Here is a 15,605-nt window from a genome sequence, read left to right as displayed (position 1 = left end):
AACATGGCCACACATGAAATGCTCACAGTAATGCAGGACCTACAACACACATTACCAAATACTTACCAAGAATACCAATCACCTACACAACCTCCAACCTACCTTAAACATGACATTACAGACTTAAAAATTTGCTAGCCTCACTACCTGATGATGCCAGCACTTCAAACACTTCCAAGTATACAGTGTTAGCGCCACGCAAGAGTGTAGGTGCACTGCTTACAACAGGGACTCCAGTGCCAAGGTGGACCGCCTTGTGAAGACATGAGAAATGGACCTGCAAATTAGGAGGATGAGATGGATGCAGAGGCACATATCAATACACCATGCAGTGTACAATACAACAACAATATGCACTATGAATGTATACACAGTATTGACTACAGACTGCCCACACATCGAATGGGAGTCCAATGTCACCATGTACGTCAATGTCACTTGGGCACACCCTTTGCAAGCCCATGGAAACGGGAAGCAGGAGGGGTGTGTGTCACAAAAGCCCAAGCATCTGAACCAAATTCATGACAAGCCTGCATGTGCCCAGCCACAATGCAGCGTATGCCCACGGGAGCCACACAAGGCAACACACTGTCCCAAAAAAATATATATATCAAAAATGGCCATTAATGGGCCCAGGGGGGTGGGGGAGGCCACCCAGGAGGTCCAAGGACAGGGTGCACACCAAAACCCACCTGTGTGGATCTTGCGGAAAAAAAAACACCTCCATGGGCTCATGGCCTACACAGCTACCCTATTGTGGGAGAATAACTGCTGTCGCTCTCCTCACCCTCTGTAGCTGCATCAGGAGGTGGTGGCACTATGGGAGGCAGCCCACGCAAAGCCCTAGTCTGTTCCTCCATGGCTGCAAGCATGCGGGTGTGGTAGGTCTCGTTCTGGAGGATAATTGTGCGGAGGTCCCCATGCAACAACTCACGGGATGCCCGGACCTCCGCCCTAGTTGCCTGCATCTCAGCTGAGAGCGTACGTGTGAGACGCTCCAGCTGCTGTTCTGTCCTTCTGTTTGTTGAAGCCTCAAGCTCAACAAGAGTCGTCCTGAGGTGAAGGAGTTCCACCCTCAGGGCTTCCCTGTGGCCCTGGGACTCTATGGAAATGGCTTCCTGCAGAGTCGCCAGTGCCGCCCGCCTGTCCCTGTCGGACGCCAACATGTCCTCCCTGTGTGACTGGCAGATGGAGTCTGTTGCCTGTTGTAGTCGCTCCATCAGCCTTTCGGGGGGGACAATGGAAGTGGCCACCCTATCCATGGCCCGAGCCATCATCTCTGATGATGCTGCCTGTTGGGTTTCCATACCGTATATGGATTGCTCCCATGCGGTATTGCCAGGTGGCTGACGGCCACCACGTCGGCGGGCACCACACCTGTCTGGGGCAAGGCGAACTGCGCCTTGCTGTGCCGGCACTGCCTGAGGCTGCAGGACTGCATTCCCCCTCTGATCTGCTGGCCCAGGAACAAGATCAGATGTCGCGGAGTGTGACCCTGCATCCGTAACCACCAAAGGCGTACCTGCCAACACTGACATCCCCATTAAGGGTTCTAACCCTGGTGCAGGTGGGTCGGACAGAACAGAATCCCTCCCAGGAACACTCACCTGCGACAGCACATAGGTCTCATCATCCGAATCGACACCTGAATACAGCTCGGGGGAGGTGCAGCCAGAGACACCCCTTGAGAGCACGACCTGCAGTAGTTGTGGGTTCTCACCACCACCACACCATGTCCCTCACTGGTGGTCGGTCGGCCCTCAGACCCCTCCTGGGTCTGCACCATCTCCACAACCCCAGCAGTATCAAGTGCGTCATCCCCTGAAAAGACATAAAAGAAAACAAATGGAAACAGGCATTAGCACTATGGCACACAATTAGGGCTGAGAGGCTACAGAAACAGTACTTGATTGGCACATGTCCCACATGACTAAAACCCTCCCATGCATGCACCGTCACTGCGTGTGAAGGGTAGGCAGATGGCACACATTGATGACACCAAGATGGAAGATGAACACATTTGCTGCATGCTGCCTAGCAGTGGCATCACACATTGGCCAGTGATTGGCAGGTCAAATACACATGCCATCACACAGATGGCATGTACCCTAGCCATGAAGTGAAGAGTGACAGGAGGTCACCAATTGTTCATTCAGTCCAGTTTGCTAATGAAATTGATTTTTTATTTGAAAAGGTTCAAATGCTTAACCTGCAGCTGCCAGTCCAAAATGGTAATATAGCACAGGGACATGGCTAAACAAATCATGTCCAGGAAACAAAGCCAGTCCACTGTACCATAGCCATGTCAGACATGTGACAATAAGACCGAGAAATCCAGAGTAAAAGTGGTGATATGCAAACAATCTGCCTGAATAAACAGAGGTAAATAAGCAACAATGTTGTGGCAAGATGACACTCCAAGGGCAACTGGCGTGGTGTTGGGCTGGATGTCTAATGTTGGCAGAAGGGGTGCTGCTATACCCAAATGCTGGTGCTCAGAATGTATAGGAAGAGGCACATGGGTGACCCAAACCACTCAGGTACACACACCCTCACCTGGCACCCAAACAGAAGCCCTCCCACACACACCATGCACATGGATTACACACACATGCATGTGCACTCACCAGACAATGCCTCGTAATCTGCCAGTTCTCCCACGCCTTGGATCTGTTCCTCCGTGATGTAGGTCCCAGCAACCTGCTCATGTGGAGTGAGTTCTATGTCGTCTGCTGGAGACCCACCTCGAGTCACTAGATTTGCGGCATGACTTGAGGCCAGCTTATTCTTTGCCCTGCGCTTCAGGTCATTCCAGTGCTTGTAGCAGGGTCGGACTGGGACAAGAAATAGGCCCGGACAACAAAAAAAAAGTGGCCCACCACTCCCCTCAAAAAAGTGGCCCACCCCTTGCCTCAGAAAAAGTGACCCCTTTCGGGATACCAATGCCCCTATGCCCTCGACAAAGACACTGTGGGGTGCTTCCGAACTGCACACAGTCAGCAACAAAGGCTAGCTATCATCCGGGGTCAGACTGGGCCATGCAATTGTCTCAGGCACCAAAGAAAAAGTGGCCCGCAGTTGCAAATGGCTTTTCATTCCTTTTGTGATACTGTTTGAATAGTACCCAGGCGGAGCTTTTTGATAAAGTGACATGCAAATTGTATATTTTAAAAAATATTTATTCAGCAAGCAACACTGGTCAAAACTACTAGTCGCAGTGTGAATTAACTCATCAAACTGGCCCACATGGGCCAATAAGGGTCCCACTTTGGCCAAAAAAACGGTCCCACACCAGCATTTTGTGTTTTTGGTTGGCCCTGGGCCTATTGTCCTACAGGCCAGTCCGAGGCTGCTCCCAGCTCAACTGACTTTTCAGTACTGACACTTTTTCCCTCATCTTTTCCCCCAGTTGCAACCCCTCCCCACAGAAAAAAAGTCATGTTTTACCATGGGCAGGGCCACAATCCATCTCTATCAAGGAAGCCTAAATGCTTTGAGAGCAATGTAGCAGCATGCAATACTCTTTACCTAACTATTCATGCCAATGAACAGGTACAGCCAGCTTCCAAAACGGATTCAGTTACATTTCGCTCATGCCCATATTGCCCAACAAATACAACCAGCTCTGATGCCCAAGGGGCCGTACAGCATAACTGGTACAGCCTGCTCCCAGCTATGGTAAAGCTAGCTCAAACACAATCGGCTCCTGATCATTCTCTGTGAACGTTGCTGCACCCATTTAGTAACAGGTAGAGGAGCAAATTCCCACATATGTCAGGCAATAGATAGCGCAAGGTAATGAAACGGGTATTTGTAAATCAAACCACATCTGGCATGGATGTCATGTAGGGGTTGCCAGGGCTCTGCCTGGTGACCCCTGAAGCCTCCCTTGCTACCCCTGTGGTCTCCCTTGCTACCCCTAATTTAAAATTGGGGCTCCTGGGCTGTGGTCAGCAGCATGTGGCTCTGTGTTTCTTAAGTGGCTAGTTTTCTGATAGCTATAGCCGGTAAGATAGCTCAGTGGGTTCAGCGCTCACTACTGCAATGTGCGTGTGCTCTGCAGGTTGCAGGTTCAGCTCCCAGAGAGGTCAGCCTTTTATCCTGCTGAGGTTGAGTGAGTACCAACACAGGTTGAGTGAGTTTGTAGGTATATTTGGTCTATATGAAGCTCTTACAAGTAAGTGCTATATAATAACACAACATTATCATTTGGCCTTGGACATCTGCTTGCATTCACAGTAATTTGGTAAATTGGCCCATATGCGCTGATATACTGGTATGGAAACACGCTGCACCTACTAAGGCACGTAGGTGGATAACACACACCAGCAGATACCCAAACCAAATGCACACATACAGCAGACAAAGATTTGACACACACACACACACACACACACACAGGTGCCTCCATAATGCATCACAAACAAATACTCAGAACACTTACTCCGTCTCCGCACACCTACACCACGACATACCATCCACAACATAGATACACACGAAACACACACATACACATTACTCGCTTGATTGTTACACTAACAAAACACATGTTTGCATGTCGCACCTACATAAGCAAAGACCAACTCACAGACACATCCAAGATACACATTCTCTGCAGAGACATACACAGGCAGACACATACACACACACATATATACTGCGCCAACCAACCACATACAGACATGAGCAACATAAACTATATATTCACACATAATCACGCACAGTACATATGTGGTGCACCCAACACAATCATGAACGTCCAGTAACACACACGCGATACTTACTGCACGTCCACCACATATACCCTCTCAAACATATACAAGGTGAACTCGGGCAACCAGATGCACGAGACGCAACTAAACATACCCCCCCCAAACCGCAGCACACAGCTCCGAGCCTATCAACATTGTAATGAAGTCCTCATGCTTTTAAATATTGACACTATTTATTTGCACATTCCATTGAAATGCAGTTGAGATCAGATGGGGCATCATTTTTGTGTGGGGTGGCCGTGGAGGGGTCACAGGCGGGATATGGCCATTTTATAACTAAATATGAGTGTAAAACGCTGGCCCTGACTTGCAAAGGAAGGCGATTTCAAAGCTATGCATAGAATCACTCGCACGCACTTCCATCGCTCTAGGACGTCATTATGGGGGGTGCAGGTGTGTGCAATGTAAATGTTTATAAATGTGTACATTTGTCACAGTGACCCCAGACGATCACAACAGAACGAACAGAGGGCAGACGGCACACTGATGATAATAAGTAGGAAAGTCACCAAGGAAATGAGTGCCATAAAGTTGTTCCTTTATAGTTAAGAGTTTTGCCGGGACTGTCCCGTAATCGGGTGCTCTGCTCTGTCCCCCTTTCTCAAGATTATTTTTTTCACTGCATTGTTCCCGGTTTTTGGTAGTAGGTCTTCTTAGCTGGCAGGCAGGAATGCACAATCTCAAACAGTAGGAATGTGACATTTTACAAATTAAGATTGTGATTGTAATTATTTGTAAAGCGCTTAAACACAAGTGTAGTGCTTCAAAGCTGGTGGTAATTTGTCATAAAATAATTATAATATATGTTTATTCCACCAATAACACTTGAACCTCCTTCTGCTCCAACTACTATTGAAATGTAGTGCCTTGACAGCCACTTTCAAGCGCTATTCCTACTTTTATGTTAGTTGCCCTGTCCCGGTCTGTTACTTTTTAAATCTGGTCACCCTATTTATACTACCTATTATATGGAGAGAGAGAGAGAGAGAGAGAGAGAGAGAGAGAGAGAGAGAGAGAGAGAGAGAGAGAGAAAAGGAGAGAGAGAGAGGGGGGGAGAGAGAAAAAAAAGAGAGAGAGAGAGAGAGAGAGAGAATGTGACTTCATCAAGGAGATTTGATCGACTCCAAATCCATCTAATATTTTGTTCTTTTAAGCCATATTTCAGCAAATATATGCAGGTGGGACACCCCTGGAGCCCCACCTTGCCCCCACCTCAATTATTACCCTTAACACCTCTCCCCACATATGTTTACAGGCAGGTCACAGAGTCGTAAAAAAACGCACTCATTTTGAAATACCGCTGCGATGCTTTAACATTCGAATTTGGAAAAACCAAAAGGCGGTCCTAAGTCTCTATGTGCAGGTTAATGCCTTTTCTGGCTTACACATTTTCTGAATTTGACCTTTTGCAGTCAAGCAGAGAAGAAACGCGAAAAGCAGTACATTCTTGTAACGTAGTCCCCTCACTCTGACCGATCCATTATTACAGAAGGCGCGCCGCCCACATGTAATGCACACACGTGCCCTCTCCTACAAATGAGCCATTTGCCCTAAACATAACTGAAACCGTTCCCATCTGTAGACCACTGGGTTGCTTTTACCACCTAGACACATTTCACCTCCTCGCTCCGGAAACGGCTAAAATCCCGGCTCATCCAGACCCTGCGCTCTTGTTCATAGTAGCGCCTAATACTAGTTTTTGTGGTCTCTGCACCATCCAAGCACTTGTATGTGTACTGTACATCTTAAACAAATAAATGCGTGGGCTTTTCTAAAATAAAACAACGTGAAGGGTAAAGGGGTGGGTCAAGTCATTGAGACAAATAGGATTTAGGAATGAAGTGGTGCGATTCTGGGCTTGGCCCCCCCCCTCCATTTGTTTCCTGTAAAGTGTGCTAGTAATGAATTCATTATGACTTGACCAGGTCATCTGCCCTGACAATATTCCATTCATGGATCCCAGCACTGCTGGTTTGTATGGCCAGTGTTCCACACTCCCTCTTTTCTGGAATTCGTATAGCCCCATACTTCACATGGCAGGCAGTACAGCAGGTGCCTAGTGTCACTGGCGTTAACACAAAACAAAAATCAACCCAAAAAAAACCACAGTGATGAATGAAGCGAAATGCTCAGGGAGCGGACCCGGCCATTTGCGGCCTAATCTGCGTGAAGGAATCGGCTACTGTCGACGAATGATGCCCTGCTCAAGAGAGATGGGAGGCGAAACGTGGGTTATGTCACTTATGTGAGATTCTGGCAGGAAAGTGGGGGAAAAAACGCAGCCGACGCAAAATGGCCATGGTTTAAAGTTGACAGCTTTACTCAACGCTGCCTGAAAGTCTTTTTTTTTGTTCTCATTTGAATTTCTGAAGATTTAATGCACTGCACAGCGGTACATGAGTTTTATGTACTCAGATGAAATACTTGTTTCCGTGAAATGACTGTGAAATGGATTGTTCAACTAATTCATACAGCTGGTAAGATAGCTCAGTAGGTTGAGCTCTCGTTCGTGCAATCTGTTTGATTCACAGGTTCAAATCCCGGCAAGGTCGACTCGGGCTTTCTTCCTGAGTAACATCTTCTATTGGGTAATATAAATGTATGTAACATTTGTTCTATGTAAAGCGCTTTGGGTAAAAGCGCTATGTAAATAAAAAATGTTATTATAATGTACTTGTGTCTCAGGTAGGGTTGCTGTCAGGCCATAGGTTAGCCGTTGTGCTTTGTTCTGTTCTAATGATTTACACATGGTTCTTTTTATGTCAAAGCAGGTAGAGAGAGTTTTTTTTTCTGGAAACTTCTAGAAGCTTTGTATATCTAAAATAAAGAACTTGGGGACAGATTGTAAAATGTAAACATGAATAGAGGGGGAATTTGCACCCAGTCTTAATAATTAGTACCCAGAACTGTTGAATCATTAGAACTCGCATTCCTCTACAGAACCCTGCAGCTCCCGTTCTGCAGCCTGTCAGGCTATTAAAAAGGGGGAAAAACATGTGCCAACCAGGCTTTGTCTCGGGAGGATAGCTCAGGGGCAACACGCTCACCTTGGAAGCAAGACGACACAGAGCAACACAAGTTCGATTCCCCCGGTTCGCGCTTAGAAACCTTCGGGTATTAAGAGCGTTATAAATAACCTATCATATCATATCAGGCTTGGCTCCACCCCAAAAAGGACGGGCCAGCTCAAACTGCAAGATCCCAGCCAAATTCAGTTAATAAGATTCAATGGATTTGGCTTCGACCAAATCTCCTGCCAGTAAACCTTTGGCTGGCTGCTCGGATTTGGGTGAAGTATTCCAAACAAAAAGTTTCTAATGCCCCTCCAAAACTGGAAAGATTGGGAAAGATCCATTAAAAAATGTTAAAGTAGTACCTGCAGTGATATTAATGATACATATGGTGATTCATTCTTGTATCACTTCACACAGCAGACCTGCATGCAGCCACCCCACCCCCGCCCCACCCCAGGCACACTCACATGGCATGGCATGGCAGGGAAAGCCCCTGAAAAGACAGTCCACTCCTTACCTCAGTTGGCTGGCTGTTGGCTGGGCTGCCTGCTGCTGTCTGTGTGGCCGGCACTGGCACTGGGCACTCCACTGTCTGCTGGCCGGCCGCCTCAGTGCTGCCTTGTGGTCCTCCTGTCCTGTGTGGGCTGTGGGCACTGGCACTGTCGTCGCTCGTCGGTCTCGAGAGTCGAGGAGGTCCACTGCAGACGGTGTGTGCTTCAGTGCTTGTGTTGTGGGGCACTGGGGCTCATATAGCAGCAGCCCAGCCTCTTCAGCAGCATAATGTATGAATGCATTTGGCGGCAAATTGGGCAGGCATTCGTCCACGGTGCTGGCAGCCCCGGGGCCCAGCCCAGCCCCCAGGCACACAAGTTGAAGACAGCTGCTAACTTGCTTTCAACTTTGCAAAGAAGTGTTACTTACTTCCTGCAGCAAAGTTGAAAGCAAGTGTGATATCAATGTGAAGTGTCAGTCACTGTGTTTACAGTGCCGGGCTCAGCGCCTCGGCCCCAGCTCAGCGGAGCCCGCAGGCAGGCTGCACCCCCCAGGGTCAGGAGGTCTCGGAGGGGGGAGGACGGAGGAGGGAGGCAGGTGTTACAATTGCTTTGGTCGGTGTACCGTGTTTGCAATTGCTAAGTTCAGCCTGCCTCCCTCCCACAGTACAGATTCACAACTGTCGTTCTCTCTCTCTGTGGGCTGTGGCCGCCGCAGCTGCAGGCCAGAGGCTCGTGAGCTGACGGCAGGCGCACCGGCCCCCTGCAGTGGCACTGGCGGGCGCCCAGCTGGCCCACTGACGCGACACCGGCCCGTGAATTATGCACATGCATCTGCATCTGCATGCATCATAAATTATGATGCATGCATGCAGATGCACATGCAATCATCAAAGCAAGGTAACATCTAGTGACTACTAGTGTTACCTTGCTATGATAATTGTGCAGAGCAGCCGGCGCCGCCGGCGCGTGGCACCCCCCCTCGCCCCTCCTGGCTGGCTCCCGCCTCCCGGCCCTGCTCCTCACTCACACCAGGGCACTGGCAGGCGAGGCGACTCACTCTCCACCCCCTCCCCCCCCCGGCCATCCCCATCTGACTTGGCCGCGCGCGGGCCACGTCGCCGCGAATACTCACGGCTCGGCGCACTGTCTGCAGCGCACACATGCAAAAAAAAAAAAGACTTTTTTTTTTTTTTTTTTTTTTTTAAACCGGCCCAGAGGTGGCTGCCGGAAAACCGGCCCCAGGAGACCCCAAAGTCGTTCGGCCACGGGCCGAAAGACCGAAAGTCCCAGTCCGACCCTGGCTTGTAGCATTCAGTAGCTGTGCGCCTCACGATTCCAAGGGCACTTATGATGTCCGCAATGGTCTGCCAGTGTGCCTGACGTTGTGCAGGTGTGGTCTTGGATCCTGCAACAATCACCATTTCGCGGTCATGTGCGGATGCATTCTCTACAAGTGCATTAAGTTCGGCCTCATTGAAGCTGGGCTTCCTTGACGGGCCGGACTGTGTAGCTGTGTCTGGGGCATCAGCCTCTACTGGATGAGCACTCTTCCTCTTCCGCTTGGAAGGTGGTGGGGATCCTGAGTGTCCTACGCCGCTCTGGACACTAGAGGCAGGAGCCCCGGTGGACTCTGTACTAGGAGTGTGGGATTGCACACTCAGCATGGGAGTTGGTGCTGGCATTAGCTCAAGTGTGATGGTGTCAGGGGGAATGTCAGCACGATGGACTTGGACCGACACTGTCCTGGCTGGGTGTGTGAGAGGTGGGGTGGATGGAGCCGCAGCTGCCCCTGCAGCCACCCCAGCCTGCCTACGCGGGGCAACAGATGACCTAGCTGCCCCTGATCCACGTGGCCTGATGACACCAACGTTCACCGGCGCACGTGGCCTAGATCTGCTGACCTGGAAGTCAGCCATGGAGTCACCCTGTGCCAGGTCTGGTTCCACAGTGGGCTGGTCCAACAAGGGCTGAGCATGGATGGTGTCAGCCACGTTAACCTCAACGAGGGGGGGGGCATGGGTGTCCCTGACTGCTCCTCCACACATGGGGGGCTAGGGGCACCCTGCAAGTCACGGCCACGTCCCCTACCGGATCCACCACGGCCACCACTTGGGGCTCGGCCACCTTTGCCACCCTTATGGCTTGTTCGCCTCCCAGCCATGGCACTGATGTTATTGTGCGTATGGGAGTCGATGTGAACTATTGTCCTGGGCAATTGGGGGTCAAAGGGGTTGGGTACCAGATGGTAATCGTACCCTAGTGCTCTAGCAAGGCTGTATGTCACCCCTGGGGAAAGATGACGGGTCACGCAATGCACAGGCACCCCAAAAAAGGGAAGTAAGGTGCACGCAACCCCTCCTAGACCACGTGCGTGGAAAAATAAACCTGCACTACGCTATGGCACCCAGAAACACAAGAATGAACGTATGCGTGTCACACGCAGCCTAGAATGACCTCTGAAGGGGTACGCAATACACGGGGCAAGCACAGATGTTAAATACGTGCACGACTCACCGTCTGCCAGGAACAAAAGCGTGAAAAATATGCGCGTGTGCGCGTTGGCAACACCCCGCCAAAAGAAGAATTTTACGCTGTCTGAGGAGACAGGACAACAGTAGAAGGGAACGCTGTTTGAGGTAACAGGCCCAGGAAAAAGTGGAAAAGAGAAAAAGCTGTCAGAGGTAACAGGGAGTAAGAACTGGAAACGCTGTGAAGTAAATCGCGTGTGAACCGACAAGAAGAACAGATTTCACCCACTCGCTCTCCACGAAAAGCACGTACAAGGAAATGGCGTTCTACACGTACCTTTTATACACACGTCACAGACGCGCATACGCGATGAGGCTATTTCCACCAATTACATGCTTTGACACTCGGACGTGTATCTCTTTTTTTTACACGTGCCATTCTCTACGGCCATGCGCATGATGTCACAGCTGCGCATGGGGGCCTTTGGGCCAATGAAATCGCGTATGCGTGCAGACGCGCTTACGCGCTAAGGGCCTTTCCTCGAATTACACGCAGACGTGCAGGACTTTTCACGTGCCAAATCACTCCGTATCAAGCTGGCAACGCATAAGCACACGGAAGACCACGCTCCTGCCCAGAAAGCCGATTTACTGCCCCCCAGACCCTTGAGCACGCTCCCACCTGCCATCTGCTGCTGCCTGACTGCCTGCTGCCCACGTGCCCTGCCATTTGCTGCCTGCACATCAGCCAGGGGTGCTGTTGCTGTGACCACCCCTGCTGGAACCGAAGACTCGCGACTGGGATTCCATCGCTCCACAGCCCAGCCCCAGGACCCAGTTGCCCACCCACTCCTGCCTCTGGGGTTGTCATGTTGGGCACAGCAACATCTGGCACCACTGACAACCCCCGGCCAGAGAGGCAGAGGGGCACCAGCTTCAGTGCCAGGGAAGTTGGTGTCCTGGTGGAGCAAGTCCTGGGGCAGTATGATGCCCTCTACGGAAGTTTGCGCGCCGACAAGGAAGGACGGACTGGGATCTGGACGGACATCGTGACTGCCATCAATGCGGAGGGGGTGGCAGTCCGCGACTTCCAACATGTCAAGAAGCGCTGGGAGGACTTCATGTCCAGGACCCTGAACAAGGCCCGGCGCCTCTTGAAGGCAGCGGATGCTAAGGGGCCACTTGTCTGAAGATCAGATGAGGGTCCTGGAACGCATATCCCCAGCGCTCCACATCCAGGTCCTTGAGAGGCAGACCCGTCTGGAGTCGAGCGGTACGTGTACATGCATCATGATTGTAAGCTGGGCGTGTGGTGATGTGCCAGTAGTGTGCCGGTTGCACATCTGTTTGTATGGGGCCGAGTATGGGTGGGGGTGTACAGGACCGTGAGGCTAACACATGCGAGCGCTGTCATGTGTGAGACATGGATGGTGCTTGTGTGTGTTTGGGCTGCATGCCAAATGCAGTTGTTTGGGCACACATGTTTGTATGAATGTGTATGTAAGTAGGCATGTTCGCGATGTCATGCATGTATGTTGTTTTCAGCTGCATGTATCAGCACTGTGTACATGTGCATGTGTGTGTATTTGACAAGGGTGCAACAGTGATGCAACATGGATGCATATGACAGCGGGATGCGGAAGCCTGATTGGCAGATGTGACATGGATGCCCATCGGAACACTGCGACAGTTGGCTGAGGTGTACACATGCATGCAAGTGTGGTTGTGTGCGTGCATGTGTGGTGCACTCCCTGTGTTGCATGTGATGTCTGGCTCACCTTTGCCTGCTCATGCTGTTGTATGTGTATGGATGGTGCTCGCAGTTGCGATGTGGCTGTGGTATGGCTCATGTGTGCATGTAGAAATGACATGTGTGTTGCCAATTGTGATGCCATGTCTGAGGTTTGCCAATGCCACTCATGTGCAACTGTCATGTGTGTATGTGTCCATTGTACAGTGCCCTGATGACTGTGTTTTATTTCTCCCTGTCTGCAGCGTCAACTGATGAAGAGGACGGAGAAGGTGCTGTGGAGCACAGTGGCGTGGATCGCACCGCCAGCCGGAGACGCAAGGCCCGGCTCCCCTCCCAGGTTGTGATCTCGTCGGGGAGTGAGGAGTCCAGTGCCGCGTCCCAGGCCGCAGCTGCCGGGGGGAGGTCCAAGAGGCGGAGGTCGGAGTTGGACTCCTCGGCAGCAGAAGGGGCAGCTGGGACCCCACAGGGCCCAACGGGGGAAGATGGCACGGAGTCATCCAGGTTGGTGGGGGGTTTGGTGGAGGAGGAGGCCGTGCAAGCAACAGAGACGGGGTCTGCAGGTGGGTATTCCACTGGTGCTAGTGGTGCAGTGCAGGACCAGGGACAGGAGGCAGCACAGGTCGCCGCGGAGGTGCCTGTGTGCAATCCTGTCCCTGATCCTATCACTGCATCATCTTGCACCAGCAGGGATGCCTACGTCCAGACCCGTTTTCAGGCAGGGGATGAGCTCACGACAACTGGCCTTCCTCTGCCTGCGGACGTGGCTATCCGGGTCCGGGTTGATCCTGTCCTGACAGGTGTGGCGTTGCGTCAACGGGCCATGCGAGGTGACCTGCAGTCTTTTCATGAGGAGACTGCACGTCATCTCGAATGGCTCGTTGACCGCGTCGGCCTACTGGGACAGGTCACCTAGGCCGGATTCCTCCGTTTGATGGGGCTTGCTCAGACCCCCTCCTCAACTGAACCCCCTATGCGCCAATCGTCCTCTGTGCCATCTTCCCACCCATCAGTCACCTGGGTGCCCTGTGGAGCTGCCTCTGACGGTGCGGCCAGGTTGGTGGAGGAGGCATCCCTGCCACAGTCGGGAGTCGGACGTCCAGCAGGGGGGGCCACCTCAACGACTGCAGCCCAGCCAGCGGAGGATGTGCAGGCAGCAGGAGGCAGTGCACGGGCAGAGGCGCAGCAGCAGCAGCAACGTGGTGGGAGCCATGATGGCTCGGGGCCTTCGACATCGGAGGGGCAGGCATCGGCCGGAGGGCAGGAGGACCCAGGACGGGAAGTGTCTTCCGTGTGGTAGCGGTTGGGCCACGCCATAGATGCGGAGCGGCAGCGGGCGGAGGAGGCACGGCTCACGATGGTCAGGGCGGAGAACTCCATGCGGAGGGCCCTGAGGCGGCCCGAGTGCCTCGAGGCAATCCGCAGGGAGTTTGGGGGGAACATGTGGACAGCCCTGCGGACCCTCGGGGCCATGGAGGAGGAGCGTCTCCGGGACATTGACCAGGAGTTCGATGATGCCCTGGCCCGGAACATCCCGAAGTGAGCCGTCGGACTAGCCCGCTGCCCTTGTAAATAGTTCTGTAGTTAGTGTTAGGTTTCCTTTGGTTTAGCATTTTTTTTGGACCTTTTGGACAATGGGCCACATTTTTGTATATATTATTTTTTTTTTAGGTAGTGTTATTAGATAGGTTTAATTTCTTCTGTTGGGATCATGGACCCTGGATTGTTTATCTGTATATAGTTGACTTTTGGATTTTCATTTTTTTTAATGATTTCCCCATGGAGCAATGGTTTTCGATTGTAATTTTCCATTGGATTTACTTTTGTGGACTGTGACTTTGGACACCTTTCGTTTGCATTATGATTTGTGGATTTTGCATTATTTCACGTACCTGCTTGTTTTTTAAAAAATAATTTCCATTATTGTTTGTTCATTTTTGGTTCAATTTATGTTGCGTTTAATACATATTTTTCTTCAAACTTCAATGCGTAGTATCATCTCATTGGTTTCATGCATATCATGATATGTGTTTTGACATTCACTGACATCCATTGGGTGTATGTGAGGGACATGTGTTCATTTCCAAACTTGCAATTGTGGTTATATCATGTTTTTGCCATTTCTAAGTGGGTGGATGCAATACTCAGGTGGGTGTTTGGCATTTGGAGGCTGACCATAAGGGCCAGGGATCTAGATTGTGTTGACATGTTGGCTGGGGGACATGAGTGTGGGCCTGGTGGAGGGTGCCCCTGGTGGCTGGGGGGTGGGAGTGATGGGAGACATGAGTGGGGGCCTGGTGGAGGCTGCCCCTGCACTGCTGGGGGGTGGGGGTGGTGCGAGACATGAGTGGGGGCCTGGTGGAGGCTGCCCCTGCACTGCTGGGGGGTGGGGGTGATAGGGGACATGAGTGGGGGCCCGGTGGAGGCTGCCCCTGCACTACTGGGGGGTGGGGGTGATAGGGGACATGAGTGGGGGCCTGGTGGAGGCTGCCCCTGCACTGCTGTGGGGTGGGGGTGATGGGAGACATGAGTGGGGGCCTGGTGGAGGCTGCCCCTGGTGGCTGGGGGTGATAGGGGACATGAATGGGGGCCTGGTGGAGGCTGCCCCTGGTGGCTGGGGGGTGGGGGTGGTGGGAGACATGAATGGGGGCCTGGTGGAGGCTGCCCCTGGTGGCTGGAGGGTGGGGGTGGTGGGAGACATGAGTGGGGGCCTGGTGGAGGCTGCCCCTGGTGGCTGGGGGGTGGGGGTGATGGGAGACATGAGTTGGACATGAGTGGGGGCCTGGTGGAGGCTGCCCCTGCACTGCTGGGGGGTGGGGGTGGTGGGAGACATGAGTGGGGGCCTGGTGGAGGCTGCCCCTGCACTGCTGGGGGGTGGGGGTGATGGGAGACATGAGTGGGGGCCTGGTGGAGGGTGCCCCTGCACTGCTGGGGGGTGGGGGTGATAGGGGACATGAGTGGGGGCCCGGTGGAGGCTGCCCCTGCACTACTGGGGGGTGGGGGTGATAGGGGACATGAGTGGGGGCCTGGTGGAGGCTGCCCCTGCACTGCTGTGGGGTGGGGGTGATGGGAGACATGAGTGGGGGCCTGGTGGAGGCTGCCCCTGG

Source organism: Ambystoma mexicanum, chromosome 6q (genome assembly GCF_040938575.1).
Source record: "Ambystoma mexicanum isolate Mex_15411 chromosome 6q, UKY_AmexF1_1, whole genome shotgun sequence".
Taxonomy (NCBI): domain Eukaryota; kingdom Metazoa; phylum Chordata; class Amphibia; order Caudata; family Ambystomatidae; genus Ambystoma; species Ambystoma mexicanum.
The sequence above is the reverse complement of the archived record's forward strand: the minus strand, read 5'-3'. Positions refer to the sequence as shown.